The following is a 16,565-nucleotide window of genomic DNA, read 5'->3' on the forward strand; positions in this document are numbered from 1 at the left end:
GATTTAATGAAACTCACTTAGGGAGGATTCGAGGAAGTCACTTAACAATGGAAATCAAAATGGATTTTTAATAGTAAGATGTTTTATATGTTTGTTTGTTATTTTTTTAATGTGCTTTCTATTTTGTGTGTGCTATATTTGTCATAAATTTGGAAAAGTAATAAAAAAATGGGGGGGAAGACCCCGAGGCCTCCCCCTTATGTTGAATAATAACACGTGGACACCATATATTAGGTTAATGGGCAAAATTTAGGCCACAACTTTATTGGTTACAGAATGTGAGCGGTATTGGCTTAGGCACTGAACAAGGGAGATCACCCAGCCATGCGGCTGCTTTAAAGGGGGAAGCCACGCCCCCGGCTAACTGGATTGGCTGGCTGGGGACCGGGGCACGGCCGGTGACTCCCTGATGATGAGGGGGCTTAGCCCAGCCCCCGCTGGGTGCAGAGGGCACGTGGCCTGCTCGCAACACCGCCCCACTCAGAAGTGGAATGGCCTTTCTAGACCTCTTCCAACTCTGCAACAATTTTTAAAACAACAGCAATTTATTTTATTTTATTTTATTAAAGATTTTCTTGTTTTACAGAAGTATGTGTAATGTCTCTCATTTTTTTTCCATGTAACATTTTTACAAATCCGTTTCATTTGTTGAGACATTAGGGGGAAGAGAGAAAAAGGGAGGTGGAAGATGGGTGGGGGTGGGGTCGGGTGGCGATGTTTCTATTATGCTTAATGTATGTAGGGTTTGGTGTCAGCGTTGCTTGTGCTGTTCACTTGAGTTCCTTTGGTGGTGAGAGAGGTTGGGGTTGGCCTAGGGTGTGGTTGTTTGTTTGTGATTGGCTGTGGTGATCTTTGTTTTCGTGTGTGAGTGGGGTGGGTGGGTGTTTTGGATCAGGTTAACCATATTGATTTGTATGTTGTTGGTGGATTATTCAGCCATTTAAAAAAAGCATCAATTTGTGAATTCTTAATACGGGGTTTGCCTTTGTAGTGCTACAGGGTATCCTATATTTTGCTGGCTTCCATGAGTTTTTCTTTTTCTTTCAATGAAAACCCCTTGGGGGAGGGACTTAGTCTGATCATAATCCCAACCATTCTGCTGGAACCTTGTCATAAAGAGAGTACAAAAATAGATGTGCAATAGGAGACTTTTTAATGATGAATCGCATGTCAGGAGACATTTTGATGGTTCCTTCTATCTTGGCAACCATGTGTGCTTGTTCCCTCTAAGGAAGCTAGCTTACTGTGTTTGCATGGATTGTTTTAGATTATACTAATATTTCCTACTTTCATATTCCATAAAAATGTGATTCATTCCCCCCGCCCCCCATGCAGTTATCTGAATCAATTCTTTGAGCTCCATGTAGCTAATATTGCAGCTGGAGACTTGTAGAAATGGGGCTCATGATTATCTGAATTTCTGATACAGATGTGCTGAGCTGTTCTCAGACTATTCAGATAAATCTTGTGGAACTGAGATGTATTTTGAGTACATAACACAGAGAAAAGCATGTAGGGTTTGGCAAGCTCCCTTCGTCAGCGTGGTGGCTCTTAGATAACATTAATTTAGACAAGGCTCATTACAGAGAAAAACTGACACAGAAGGTCAGCTCTTCAAGAAATATAGAAACTCAGTGGAGCAACACCAATTAATCCATTTTGAAGATGTGTTATTGCATAGTTGCCATCTGGAATTCAATTTCATTAAGATGCTAGGATCTGAGTGCTTGGAGTGTAAGTCTTGCCTGCTGGAATCACATATAACTTACTTCCCCCTTAGGGCCAAACTAAATGCTATGTTAAACATACTTCTGCCACCCAAAAATAGCAGCTGCCCATTTAGCTTCTGCGATCACACGCAGGAATTTAATTGTAGGAGGCTTGTTGAATTAGGTACCAGAAGCTCTTGCAAAACTTCCCTATCGCTTTTCACTTATTACGTGGAGTTTCTGGTCACTCGCTGGACTTGGGGGGGGGGGGGGGGAATCAGAGCAGATGAGGTTCTCGTTTAACAGGAGGGTTTTTTTGTTTGTTTGTTTCTGTCTTTATACATGCCCACAGCTCCATGAAAACAAAGGGGTCATTCCATTTGATAGTTTGTTTTTTCTTGCCCAGCCACCATCCCGACACAAATCACCTTTATGAAACTGCTGTTTGCACTTTGAGAGAAGCTTCCAAGGTCCAGGACCTTTACATCACTAGACATTATTGAACAGCTTGCAACAACCATCTGATTGTGCTTCCTTTAGCATTGTCACATAGCTGTAATCATGACATATGGAGCAGTCCTGGCTTCGTACCACGTCTCTCACGCCTGTCATACCACCTTGCTACATGTTTCAGTGCTTGCCACGTAGGAATCATATGCCTTAAGATCAACAGACTCTTCTCAAAGTCCTGCTGCTGAGAGATATGCATTATGCAGTGACATGGGAGAAAGGTCTCCTTACTGGTGACCCCCCCCCCCATTTGTGCAGTGCCTTGCCGCCACAAGGTACATTTGGCACTGACTAGCTTTACATTTCGGTGCTGGTGCCAAATAAAAACCTTACTTGTTCACCTTGGAATTTGTAGAATATTCAATATTCACTTGCCAGTTTTCTTTTTGTTTTTGTAGGCAATATAAAGTCCACACTGTGTTTTTAAAGATGTGTTTTAATTATGGCATTTGACTTGTTCATTTTTTGTTTGTGTTTAGCTACAGTGTTTTAATCGGATTGTTTTGGTGGCATTGTACATTACCTTGAAATCAGTAATGATGTTTAGGGTTGCCATATTTCAAAAAGTAAAAACCAGGACACCTTGAAAGTTGCTGGTAAGACCTCAAAAATTTTGATGTATTCCCCCCCCCCCAACAAAAATGTCAAACAACCATGATTTTTCAATTGACTTGCCTAAAATCCAGGACAAAGCACCACATTTTGGAACCCCCCCCCCCCCCCCGTTGATTCTGCCTTTGAAATCCTGGTAATGTCTGGGGAAAATCCGGATGTATATGGCAGCCCTAATTAATGTTAGTGGGTTAAAAATATAATAACTTCCTAGCTGCTGCTGCTAGTTCCTTGACTGCTTTGCCGATAAATACTATGAATTGGGAGAGGACCTGTTGATTTATTTCCATAGATATTTCTACCTTCCTGGCATAGAATGTACAGAATCGCAATCAGGAAAAACTGGATATGTGATTTCTGCAATCAGATCCAAAATTTTGTTAGACATGTGTATGTGTTGAGTACAAGATGCCTCAAGCATCTTCAGATGGAGAGGAGGGCTAGCAATTTACTTAAATTAATAAATATATCCCTGCATTTGCCTAATAGTGCATTGATTCCCCTATCCAAACACACTATCCAAGCATTGTAAAACAAATCATTGCTGCATATTGAAAGTGCTATGCTGTATTTGCGAAACAGCATGGGCATTCAGTTGTTCCTTTTAGATAAACAAATTTGTCTCCCAGAGTCATATTCCTAGTCTTGCTACCTTTTCAGAGCACTTAGTCACAAGAAGGAACATGTAGTCTTTGCATCAAGGGCTATTCATGGTGTCTTTTGCAAGCCCTGCCCAACGTCCTTTATCAGCCAATCAGATTCAGTGTGTCTTACCTGGAGACATGACATAATGACATGTGATGGTTCAGTGGGTGGGTCTCAGAACAGCATGGTAGAGTGAGGCAACTGCCTGAGGTAGCAGGTGCTGGGGCAGGGCGGGGAGGTGTTGGAAAACTGAGCTGTATGTGCCACATGGCCTACCTTGTGCCTATATGCTAGCCTGCTACCCTCAGATGCAGTGTAAAATGCTGTCTCATCATAAGTGTTGAAGCAATAGTCAGTTGCTAGTTGGTAGACTTCTACACATTGCAGTGGGGAGTGGGGCAGACACCTGCCTGGATTCAACTAAGTCAGGGGTCAGCAAAAATTTTCAGCAGGGGGCCGGTCCACTGTCCCTCAGACCTTGTGGGGGGCCGGACTATATTTTGAAGAAAAAAAATGAACAAATTCCTATGCCCCACAAATAACCCAGAGATGCATTTTAAATAAAAGGACACATTCTACTCATGTAAAAACAAAAGAAAAGAAAAAAATTCCTTCCAGTAGCACCTTAAAGACCAACTAAGTTAGTTCTAGGTATGAGCTTTCGTGTGCATGCACACTTCTTCAGATACACACTGAAGAAGTGTGCATGCACACGAAAGCTCATACCTAGAACTAACTTAGTTGGTCTTTAAGGTGCTACTGGAAGGAATTTTTTTCTTTTCTTTTGTTTTGACTATGGCAGACCAACACGGCATATCTGAAGAAGTGTGCATGCACACGAAAGCTCATACCTAGAACTAACTTAGTTGGTCTTTAAGGTGCTACTGGAAGGAATTTTTTTCTTTTGTTTTGTTTTGACTATGGCAGACCAACACGGCTACTTATCTGTAACTACTCATGTAAAAACATGCTGATTCCCGGACCATCCATGGGCCAGATTTAGAAGGCGATTGGGCCGGATCCAGCCCCTGGGCCTTAGTTTGCCTACCCATGAACTAAGTAGTCCCACTAACTGAAGTCTCAAATCGATTGGGGCTTTCCCTTGCTCCTCCCTGCACTAAAATTGTCCTGTGGTGTTTGAGGAGAATCAGGAGAACACCTGGAACAGGATGCAGAGAGTTGAGCAATGCTTGTACGGACGGCAGGGACACAGGTGGTGCTGTGGTCTAAACCACAGAGCCTCTTGGGCTTGCCGATCAGAAGATTGGCAGTTCGAATCCCCACGATGGGGTGAGCTCCCGTTGCTCTGTCCCAGCTGCTGCCAACCTAGCAGCTTGAAAGCACACCAGTGTGAGTAGATAACGAGGTACCACTGTGGCAGGAAGGTAACCAACATTTCCGTGCACTGTGGCTTCCGTCACGGTGTTCCGTTGCGCCATAAGTGGTTTAGTCCTGCTGGTCACATGTCCCAGAAAACTGTCTGTGGACAAACGCCGGCTCCCTCGGCCTGAGAGATGAGCGCTGCAACCCCATAGTTGCCTTTGACTGGACTTAACCGTCCAGGGGTCCTTTACCTTTACCTTTTACCTACTGATGGAGCAACCTGCTTAGCACAATATTGAACTCCACCCAATATCATGTCCTTTGCCTCAGGAGGCAAAATGTCATAGATGAGCCTTTGGACTAACTGACATTTTCAAATCAGGGGCAAGTGGAATGTGTTCCTCTCGATGCCAGTCATGATCATTTCTAGGATACTCCATTACATTTTCCCTCCACTGCCCCAATTTTCTACTTTTATTCTCCAACAGATAGTCAGCGTTCCATGTCCACTAAACATGCTCAGTCTCATTGAGCTGTTTTGCTGTTTTCTTTCCCACTTGTGTTTCCAGATACAAATAGGTAGCTAGCTTGGGGTTCCCCTTAAGTCTGCTGGTACCTCCTTCTTGTACAATAGATGGTGCCATTTTGACTATACGGAAGCCCACACAAGGAGAACGAGTCTGCTTATTCATTTATAGGATGTACATATCCACATCTGTTTACGAGGGCTTCTGGACTGGCAAAGTCAACCCCAACGTGGAAAGCAGTTTTGACACAACCATCATTCTGACACTCTCATTCCAGGCTGCTGACAGCGTAAGCAATTTGTTTTCTAACAGTCTACTTGTTAGCCCATCAGAACCAGAAAGAGGCTATTTGAAGAGTTTCCCGAATCGCTTCTGAAAAAGAAATGCAAATGTAAAATAGCACCTTTTCCATTCAATATTTGTTCCCTTTCTGCATTCATCACCATGCCCAGGTTTTTCCAAAGACAAAATTATTTGTACTGCTTCCACTTTTTCTGCATTAGGGAGCCAGCAGCGGAGCTATGCCTGAATTAGACAATTGGACAGAACAGAACAGGTTATTTTCTCTTTGATGTACCTGCAAACAAAAAATGTCAGCAGATGCCTAACTGCATTGCCAGATACGCCTGTGAAAGTCATGCAGGGAAACAGTAACTCAGGAAAGAAGTTGCCCTGGTAAATTATTATTGCTTTTGCTTATATAAGCTCAGTACAATGGTGATCTCAGGATGAGATTGCAGAAACATGGGGTGGGTGGGGGAAAAATACTAGTAAAATGTAAGAGCATATGAACAGCCCGGCTGGAGCAAGCCAAGAGTCCATCTAGTCCAGCATCCTTTTCACACAGTGGCCAACCAGATAGATGCCCGAGGGAAGTCTGCAAGCTAGAGCTGAGCACAAACAGCTCTGCCCCATCTGCTAGTCCTAGCAACTCACATTCAGATGCTTACTACCTCCAGCAGTGAAAGTAAAACCATTTAGAAAATCAACAAATGAAAATAACATTACAGTGAATATAAAATCTCCTGTAGAACTGCACCAAAGACTTCAGGATCCAGATGCCCAGTCAACTGAAAAAATCTTCACTCATTCTTTTATTTTATGTTATTTGCAATGGGAGAAGATTTTGATACTCTCACCGAGTCTCCTGTCTTGGCGGTTTGTGGCCCATAGCGTTGGGTGAGGTCTGCAAGGAAACTGTAGGATCTGTATGGACAGGCAGACATGGGGTTAGTAAATGAAGCCTAAGGGTCTTTATTTATCCCACATTGTGTACCTTTCAAAATTCATTGTGACCCCTAAAGCTGGACTCACAGATAGAATGAATATAAACCTCCAGAAGGCTTTATTTCTTTGCATCAGGTGTTTGCTTACATTTTGGATTAAGACCACCCTCATTTCTCTAGCTCTGGAAAATATAACCTGGTATCCATCTACACTACTACTGGAATATATTGTCATAAATAGATGAAGTCATTGCTTTTTGTGTGACTGTACTCAACAGTATGGAGTACTGTCAGCTCTTGGATGTGGCGTTCCAAATGTCACTGCTCTGAATCCAACCAACGGGCTTTTCACTCTTGGATTTGTTTTGCTGTGACTCCCAAGCAAAGCTGAACTGAAATTACCAGGACTTACTTTGATAGAATTGGTTTCCAACTCAGGTGCTGCAGGGCTTGGATTAGGGATTGTTCCCTGCTTCCTCCACTGGTAGGACTGCTGGCTGGAAAGCCACGAGACTATTGACACAACCCATAATCCTCCTGGCCCTATAGAGAGCCAATCCCATGAAAATGCCTGTTATAAAAGCTCTGAGAGCTGCTGCTCTTCCGCAAGATGGGCAATTTGTCTCTGAGAGAGTCCAACAAGTTACCTGTCTCCTGCTTCCAGCTGCCATCCTGTCTGCCCCAGGTGCTTATCAGCAGCCCGTACACCTAAGTGCTTGGCAGTACAATTGGGATGGAAGATGCTGGTTGTACTTCTCAGGTTGCCAAAGGAAGCAGATTCTTCAACGGGAACAATCCAAGTATTACTATTTTTGTCTGAACTGGATTGCGAACAAAGCTGATGGCTGGGCTTTCTCTCTGTGTCCCTTTCTTCTTCCAAGGCCCTTTTTTCCTTGTTACGAACGAGCACTAAAACACCACAGCCATATTGTCATCTGTCATTGCAGAGCTTCCAGGAACCAGAAGCCAGAAAGCCCATTAGTGTCAAGCGAGCGAGCTTTATTTTGTCCCCGGATCCTATTCCCAATAAATTGGTATGGGAATTAAAAAGAAATAAATGTTCTGCTTACATTGGTGAACTGTCCGGCAAAGACTTGGGTGTTATACTCGAGCTAAAATTCCCATATGGACAGAGAATTGAAAGGATCAGTTGTCATTAAAGCAGCAGAAAGCAAGCTGAGAAAGCAACTGCGGTATTATCTTCCACTCACTCAGCTGAAACCAGAGCTACTGCTGTTGCTGACATTTCTTTTCATTCATTTGTGCCTCTGTTACTTTTCAGTAAGCCTCCCACTGTTTGCTCATCACCCATAATAATATTGCTGTATATGCACATCAGGGATTCTGAGCCATCATGCTCTATTTCACATTTTTATATTATTATTTAAAACGAGTGCCTCTCTCTGCCGCCCTCCTGCAAAGGGCTTCCGGATGTCGACCCTCCAGACTATATTGCGGGGGTGGGGGGAACCAAACCAACCAACCAACCCCCCACCCCTCCAAAAAAAACCCCTTCCTGGATTAATAATGCCTAGAAATGGATTGGTCTGCCGATTAAGCCTTTCATAAACATTTCCTAACCCACGTCGGTTGAGGTCACGAGATCATGACCAGCTTCTGGACTTTCATTAAGTCGTCCCAATAACAATCTGATCGCTCGCTTATCAGAAGGCACGCTAGGTATTAAAATACATATCTAAGATGCCTGGAACAATTTTATAAATACTGCTGACTAAATCATACCCTAGTCTTGCTATTTTAAGGTTTAATTTTATTCTGCTTTGCCGAGAACTGCTGGTGGCATGGCTATATATGAGATGTGAAGTCTACAATGAGATTGTGAAGTCCTTTTCAGGAAGCTAATCAGGGGCTGTATCTAGCTAAGTCACTGTGCAAATGGAACGACTTCTCCGCATGCAACGAAACTTCCCTTCCCTGTTCCCCTTGCATGCACCCAGAGGCAGTGCAGGAGGGAAGCAAGCACCCCACAAAACAAGAATCTTACCCCCCACTTGCTCCCTCATTTCTTCTGTCATTCTCCTGTCATTAGCATATCCTACCCAGAAATACACTTTGCCCGTTCCCAGAACAGTTTAACCACCAATCCCTCTTCATGGAGAACTCACAGAACTGTAGCTCTGGGAGGGGACTAGAGGCCTCCTAATAACTCTCAGGACCCTTAATAAACGGCAGCTCCCATAATTATTTGGGTGCTGAGCCATGATAATTTGAAGTGGCACCATAGCACTTTAAATGCATGATGTGAATTTGGCCTGAGATTCTCCCTTTCAACCTTCTCCCTCCACACGTTTAGCCTGCATGCATTCAGGTGAATGACTTAATAGGACTTCCATTTGAAGGCAGTAACCACAATTTTGTTTTTTAGGTGTGACTTTTTGTGTGTGTTTAGAAAAAGGTACCTGAATTATTAGAACACAAAGACAAAACCCTCTGTTGTTTTGATAGAACAAATTAACTTTGCAAATATGGGTGCTTTCACTCTTCCACCACCTTTTACATAAATACCTTGCTCTCATAGAAAAAGGTTATTTTTTGCATTGTGTCCTTCGTTCCAGGCATCTATTCCCTCTGGGATTTGGCACACAATTGCCCCGAACAATCAGGAGCTGAGTGTGCTGGCTGAAGGGGATTCTACAATGATAAATATTTTAGAGGCAGAACCAAAGAATTTTAGCCAAGTGAAGGTTGCAAGAAAACAGCTTTGAGAAATGTAAATGTACATTTGATGGCGGGGGCGACGACGACACATTTTCCCTGCTCTATCGTATATAATCATTTTCTCTTTAGGCATGATTTGAACATTATGTGGGGCCTGAGTCAAACCATTTCATATGGCAGATTTTGGGGTCCAGTTAAGGATGCCATTAGGGCTTTTTGTTTGAATCATGCAAACTTTTTCACTTCCTTGACACTGTTGGACAAGATGAGGGAGCAAAACTCATTAAACAGGGAGTGAGTGATTCTCTCATATTCCAGCATTCCATATTTTGAGCCATGTGAAAAGAGAGGTAAAAGTATCTGAGATATGATATCCAAAGCACAATGGCTGTCTGAAACTAACTCACTCCATCATTATACTGTAATGGGATCAGAGGAGATTAGTGCAGGCAAGGAGAGCCACAATGCAACAAAGTTAAGGTCACCAACAGAGCAATCCTATAGATGTCCATTTGGAAGGAAGCACCATTGACTTCAATGGAAATTTCTCCCACACAAGCATGTATAGGGTTGCAGTCCACGACAAACTCTTCTTGTAGGACTGTAGCCGAAAGAGGAGTTTGTGACTTTGACCAAAACATTCTGTTTTGAGCCAAGAGGCCTTATGAGAATGAAACCACTAAAGTGTTAACGACCAAACTTCAAAACACTCTTAGTACTATCATATTAGGGCACCTTGCAAAGTCCATGGGGAGTGACACTGCATGGTGCAGGCTACTCTCATCAAAGTATACCTTGAGGTAAGTCATGCTGTTCCTAACTCAGTTACAGAAAAGACAAGAACATCTTTTTAAGGATTACCTTGTCAGAAGCATGCTGAGGACTTTAGAATCCAAAAGGGATGTATGGATGTGTTTTGAACTTAACGTCATTGGCTTTATGCAATCCCCATGCCAGAAATGAAGAGTCCATTGTATTTGGGCACCAAAGTGTAATAATAGAAATTCTCAGCTAAATGACTGGATAATTATATATTGCATTGTTTCTATGAATGTATTTTGCATTTCAAGAACAGAAAGCTGATACAAAACTTTGCATCGGGGATGAGCTCTACCCATTTACCAAGTCGAAAGAAAGCCACTTAATGTGTCTTCCTGGTTAGTAAAGATGGAATGAATCTGCACTTGACTGAAGCCCCAGTAAGACATTCAGGAATCACATAAAATCAGTGATGGAGGAACAGGATGGTATCCATTTTCTATACTCCTGGCCTCCGTGAGTCAATCCAAAGATCACAAAAGAGTTTGTACACATACAGTGTGTACACACTGTGATTTTTTTCAGTCTTTTGAATCAATGCAGGTAAGCTGGGAGTAAGGTAAAAAAAAGGTAAAGGACCCCATGGCACTTATGTCCAGTCAAACGTGACTATGGGGTGCGACACTCAGGCCGACTGAGCTGGTGTTTGTCCATAGGCAGCTTTCCAGGTCATGTAGCCAGCAGGACTAAACCACTGCTGGTGTAACAGAACACCATGATGGAAGCCAGAGCACACGGAAACGCCATTTACCTTCCCGCCACAGCGGTACCTATTTATGTACTCGCACTGGCTTGCTTTCAAACTGCTAGGTTGGCAGAAGCTGGGACAGAGCAACGGGAGCTCACCACCATTACAAAGATTCAAACCGCCAACCTTCCGATCGGCAAGCCCAAGAGGCTCAGTGGTTTAGACCACAGCGCCACCTGCTGTGGAGTAGAGATGGTGGGCATGATATCTCTCCCCACCACCACCAACACACACTGATTATCCATGGTTCCCAAACATCTTGCTTGTGTCTCTGAACTAAAAGAAGAATAAATTGACAGCTGCGAAGACCAGGAAACCCTGGAACAGAATTCTCCTGGTAATAATATTCCCTCAGTCCCTCCATAATATTGCTATGGGCTGCTATAACAGATCCTAGCCTGTGGCTCCCATGCTAGCATATTCAACTGTGTAATGAAGCAGCCCTTTTCCAAATTTGTTTCACCCCAGGGATGAATCCCTGAGTGTGACAAACCTCTCTGAAAATTTAAGTACCAAACAGATAGGCCTCGGAACCCATGATTGGTTGCTATTCCCCTTTGATTACACTTGTGCCCATTCAGACCTCTCTATCTGAACTTGGAGACTTTTTCTGGGCAGACCTCTCAGTGCTCTTAACTTACAATTACATGCTACAACATTCTCTTTAAACTTTCTAGAATCCTTCCAAGAAGGCAGCCCTGATAATTTGTAGTTTATACAAATGATGTTGGTTTCTTTCACTCATCTGACATATAATACTTCACTGATGGATTTGTGCATAATCACATCTACAGTAGTTAATGTTGAGTGTTTCAACACCCAGGCTCTCCTTGTGGTTTCTTTTTCCTGCTTATACGAAGGAAGCCTTCTCAAGACAAGGAGGCAAGCTGTTCCTTTAGCTTAGATGTAGGGCGGGGGAATCAAAGGAGGAAGTGTGACAGCAGAATTGCACAAAGTATTAAAGAGCATGTGCCTAACCTTTTGAAACCGTAACTCTGTAATATGCAATCTTAATATGATTGGCAGGAACGTGTAATAACTAAACTGTGAAATTGAGTTGCACAGTGCCCAGAGTCAAATGCTTCAAACAAAATGAACTCTTTGACTTCAAAGGAGGAGCACACTGAAAGGACACAAAAGCATGCCGCAGTCAAAGACTACCTATTACTGAAGACATACGCCAGACCAAAGCAGCAGGTTATAAACTGCTACAGAAAAAGATACTCCAGAGTTAGTGACCTACATTTACACACAGATATGTATGTACAGTTTATACACATGTACACACACACATACATACATACATACATAAAAACATACATACATACACATATATATTGTACGTACACAGACAGAGAGCACACATTGACTCCTTTAAAAATAATTGTGTACTAACAAATTTGCATTTCTCAAATGGACCCTATGCCACATAGGGTGGGCATAATCAATGCTACAAGTGTCATTCGGTTACAGTGATTAAAAACCACCATGTGCTACACTATGGTCCACTGAGAGGTCATGATTAACCCAAAGGTGTGATTTTAGCTCATGGAACCCATTTCATTTATTTTCTTATGTTTACATTCTGCCTCTCTTCCATCACAGAACTGAAGGTGCCATTCATGTATTTCTCAGGCAGCCGATGATTCAGGCAACTGACCAAATCCATATCTGCTTAGCTTCATCAAGGTGATGGTCTCATGTGCTTTCAGACTAACTTAAGTCATGTTGATTTCAACTGTTCTCTTCTAAACACGACTAAGGGTGCTTTGAGATGTAGGGATTTGTGCATTAGTTTTCCTAATTATAATGCTAGCACTTGAATAAAACATTCCCTTTCTACTGTGTTACCTGTTGTGTTATGGAAACGTGGCTTTCTGATCAATTTCCAAAGGCAGGAAAGAATTGTATGCCAAAACACTGTCCAATATATCATCATTACGGTGCAATGATGAACATGTTTTTGGGGGGTTAAAATGCTTACCAAAAATAAATAAATCTGGAAGCAAATTACAAAAATGAGCACCAAAACTTTCCCTAGATTTTGCTTGTTTTTCCACAAGTGCCTTTTATGTCATGTGAGAGATATGTAAAATGTGGAAAATATCAGGTAAGGAAATGTGCACATGGAATGAAGCATGGTCTGAATGAAGCCTAAGGATGCACTCCTAGCCCCACTTACCTGGGAGTAAGCCCCATTGAATTCTATAGGGCTTACTTCTGAGTAAACATGGTTTAGATTGTGCTGTATTCCCAGGGCCAACCCTCTATGTGTGGCAGATAACTGCCCACCCCCAGCCTTAGGATCACAGTTAGCATTGATTACTCAATACAAGAGGATGGAAAGTGGGTCAGTTTGCCAAAATAGCTACATGCAGTGTTCCCTCCAAAAATGGTGCACATGCTTGTTACATTAGACTTCCTATTTATTAAAAACCTATAGCTTGGAAGAACTTTCTGGCTAGGGTTCGTGGTCTTGAGATGAGCCTATAAGCAGGTAATCATGGGTAGCTGGAGAGCTTGCTCTATGCCTGAGTGACAAGTTTCTGTGACAGGACAGGTCACTTAGGCCACTTGGCCCCTGCTGAGCTTATAGCTGCAATGCCCCATCACACTCCCAACATCTCCAGCACTGGTGCCAGAGTATCACAGACTACAGGTTACTCCTTCCTCTGGCATGTTTCCATGGCAACCCACAGAGTAAGTGCTTGGGTACCATTGCTAGAGTCTGTCAACCCTGACCTCCTGAGACTTTGCCGTGAGAATAAAATGAGGCTGTAGAGAATGTTTCTTCAAAATATTTATTGCTCTCCATCACTGCATTTTGGGTGAAGAGGAAAAAGGTGGATAAATTAACATGCCCTACTGTGACTAAGCCAAGGCCCCACAGTCTCCCCGTATTGAACTTTAGATTTTATTTAATTGATTTATATACCGCTTAATCACTAAAAACCTCTAAGAGGTTTACATATGCTTCTCAGACACTTCCCTTTTGTTCTTCATGAAGCACCATGGACATGCATTTAATAATAATAATAATAATAATAATAATAATAATAATAGCTATACTTTTGAAATATGGTAGGGAGATACAAAGTTCTCATTCCTAACTTCCTAGCTAATATTGAGCCATGCCATCTCTTCAGGGTTTGCTTATGAAGCTTTGATTCACGTGGCTTTTGGTCCTTGTTTTTCACAGAACTAAAAAAAGCACCTGAAAAAGGAATTTGCCTTCCCCCTCGTGGCTCTGCTCAGATATTGTTCCCGCTGTTCATCTCTGACAGATGTTTTATGTTCTTTGGAACTCTGTTGGATCTTCAGGTAGTGCCAACCTTTTGTTCAGAGCATCTCAACCTCACAACTTTCACCATTTTCTTCCCAGGTATTCCACAATACTGAACCTCCAGATCCGTAACATAACAATACGTTTGAGTGTGTATCAATGTGTGGTTTTTTTGGAAACAGACAGGGTTTGAAATTGGCTGTGACTCCCTTACGATGACCTCTGCCTCATAGTACTCTGCTAGTATTTTACGCCTACCTTTAGGAATTCTTGCCAAGAATTGTTGAATGATTTCACAGCACTGTTTGTTTTTTGATCTCTCGTGCTGTGGAAGATCTTTTCTATATACCCCTATTTTTGTGTAACAAGGCAAGAAGGAAGAAAAAGGGAAGGGAAAGGTCAGAGGTGATTCTAGAAGTGTTCTATCTAGGCAACCTTACTCAAGCTAAAGAGAGGTGGTTGAGTATCTCTGGTTTGTACATTGCTCTAAGTGCTCTCTGTGTGATAAATGCCTCTCATAAATTTAACAAAAAGTCACACAATCAAAATATATTTGGAACACTAAATACCACACTGTGTTCTTATCAGAGTCATACTAACAAATTCCATTTTTAAAAGGCCACAGTGAGATCCCTGTTTGTTCAGCTGCATGTTAAGCAAATCTAATACATTATCTATCTCAGGTTAATTTAATTCTAGATTTTGGCTTGTGCTATACTTATTATAACACACTCATCTTCATGATGTGTTATAATGCACCAGATACGCATCCAACGGACATCTGGCTCCCAGAGGCCAATGGTGAAAGGCAGGGAGACTCAGAACTGTATTAAGTTAAGTCGTATTCACAGAAGAGCCATTGAAATGAATATGGTAGTTGTGACCATTAACTTCAATGGATCTAATCTGAATAGGACTACTGTCCACAATTCAAATCCTGATTCAGCAATGAAGCTCTCAGTGGATGACGCTACCTCTAACCCAGGCAAACCCATAGGCAAACTCCAGCCCTCCAGATGTTTGGGACTACAAGTCCCATCATCCCTAGCTAACAGGACCAGTGGTCAGGGATGATGGGAATTGTAGTCCCAAACATCTGGAGGGCCGGGGTTTGCCTATGCCTGATCTAACCTTAATGCACCTTGCAGGAGTGTTATAAAATAGAGTGTTTGTGTGGTTATGTAGCCCACTCTCAGGACTTTGGAGGAAGGTTGGGTTAAAAAGATGATAAATACATTTTTAAAGGAATGCATTTATTATCCCTTCTCACTCTGATCCTCTACTTGCAAAAACCCACCCAGACCATTGGTAACAGCTTTGAGCTCAAAGGGTAATCTGTGCGTCCAATTCGACGTATGTAGTCCTCTGAGAATATCAGGTTGCAAGAAAGGAGATTCCGACTAAACATTTGGAAAAACTTTCTGACAGTAAGAGCTGTTTGGCAGTGGAAAAGACTTCCACGAGAGGCAGTGGACTCTCCTTCCTTGGAGTTTTTTAAGCAGACTTTGGATGGTCATCTGTCATGGATGCTTTAGCTGTGATTCCTGCATCGCAGGGGGTTGGACTAGATGACCCTTGGGGTCCCTTCCAACTATAAGATTCTATGGTTCTGCTATCTTTTTCTTGTGTTTTGGATATATCTTTGTGAAATATACCTGTAGGTTTGCTAGACGGTCTAGTTTTAAAAAAAAAAAATTAAGTGTTCCTGGGTTGCGTAGACATGGACCAATAAAATCTGTTTCTTCTTGGCAAAATAAAATTTTGTAAAGTTTCTGTGCGTGCACGTTCACCAATAACACCCCTCAAAGGACTCGCCTATAAGAATGGAATGTAGCTGAACTTAATGGAATGACTGAATTTAAAAAATTGTATATTGAGCATTGGAGGGAGAACAATATAAATAGAGACACATTTGCCAAGGCCGAGACATTTCTGCAGTGTGGCAAAGCTGCGTTCCTGTAGTGCTTGAGGAGAAATGGTATCTCGAGCTGATAGTAAAGGACATAGTGATGGATCTCAAGTTCATAAAAAGTGCAAGCCTATGGGGTTTATTGTAGTTCCAAGGTCTGCAGTATTCCCTATACACAGTTACATGCCATCTAAGATGAGTGCTACAAACTAACAATATGGCTCCTTGCCATATTCTTGATAATGTTCTTGAGAACTACCGTGTCTCGCATTGGACTCCTTATCATAAGGCTCCTGTCCTGCTCCAAAATAATATCTAGATATTACTTCTACATCCAATTCTGGAAAATGAAAGTAAGTGCTCTAATTCATCAAAGGAAAATCTGCAAAATGCATTAGTATGAACAAAGAACCAGCTTACCTAAGAATATAAATACAAGAGTTATTACCAACCCTTTCCCCACACATCCAATTAAAGTAACACCTTAAGCCTTGCTGAAGACCTTGTATGGCAAGAGACTTCAGATCAAACCTTCCGAGGGTTCTAGATGAAAGATTCCCTCTGATAAAAATTAG

General features: G+C 42.2%; 1 long non-coding RNA gene across 1 annotated transcript in view; it reads right to left on the reverse strand.

Moving 5' to 3' along the window:
• Positions 1-6,081: 6,081 nt before the first annotated feature.
• The window catches only part of LOC307223643, a 39,217-nt gene continuing 28,733 nt past the window's right edge, over positions 6,082-16,565 (reverse strand). The window contains exons 4-5 of the long non-coding RNA XR_013842140.1: positions 9,079-9,204; positions 6,082-6,532 (exon numbers count right to left, since the gene is read on the reverse strand). This is a non-coding gene — a long non-coding RNA (uncharacterized lncRNA). The remainder of the gene's footprint in view (positions 6,533-9,078; positions 9,205-16,565) is intronic.

The sequence above is a fragment of the Podarcis cretensis genome (genome assembly GCF_951804945.1).
Source record: "Podarcis cretensis genome assembly, chromosome: 9".
NCBI classification, from domain to species: Eukaryota; Metazoa; Chordata; class Lepidosauria; order Squamata; family Lacertidae; genus Podarcis; species Podarcis cretensis.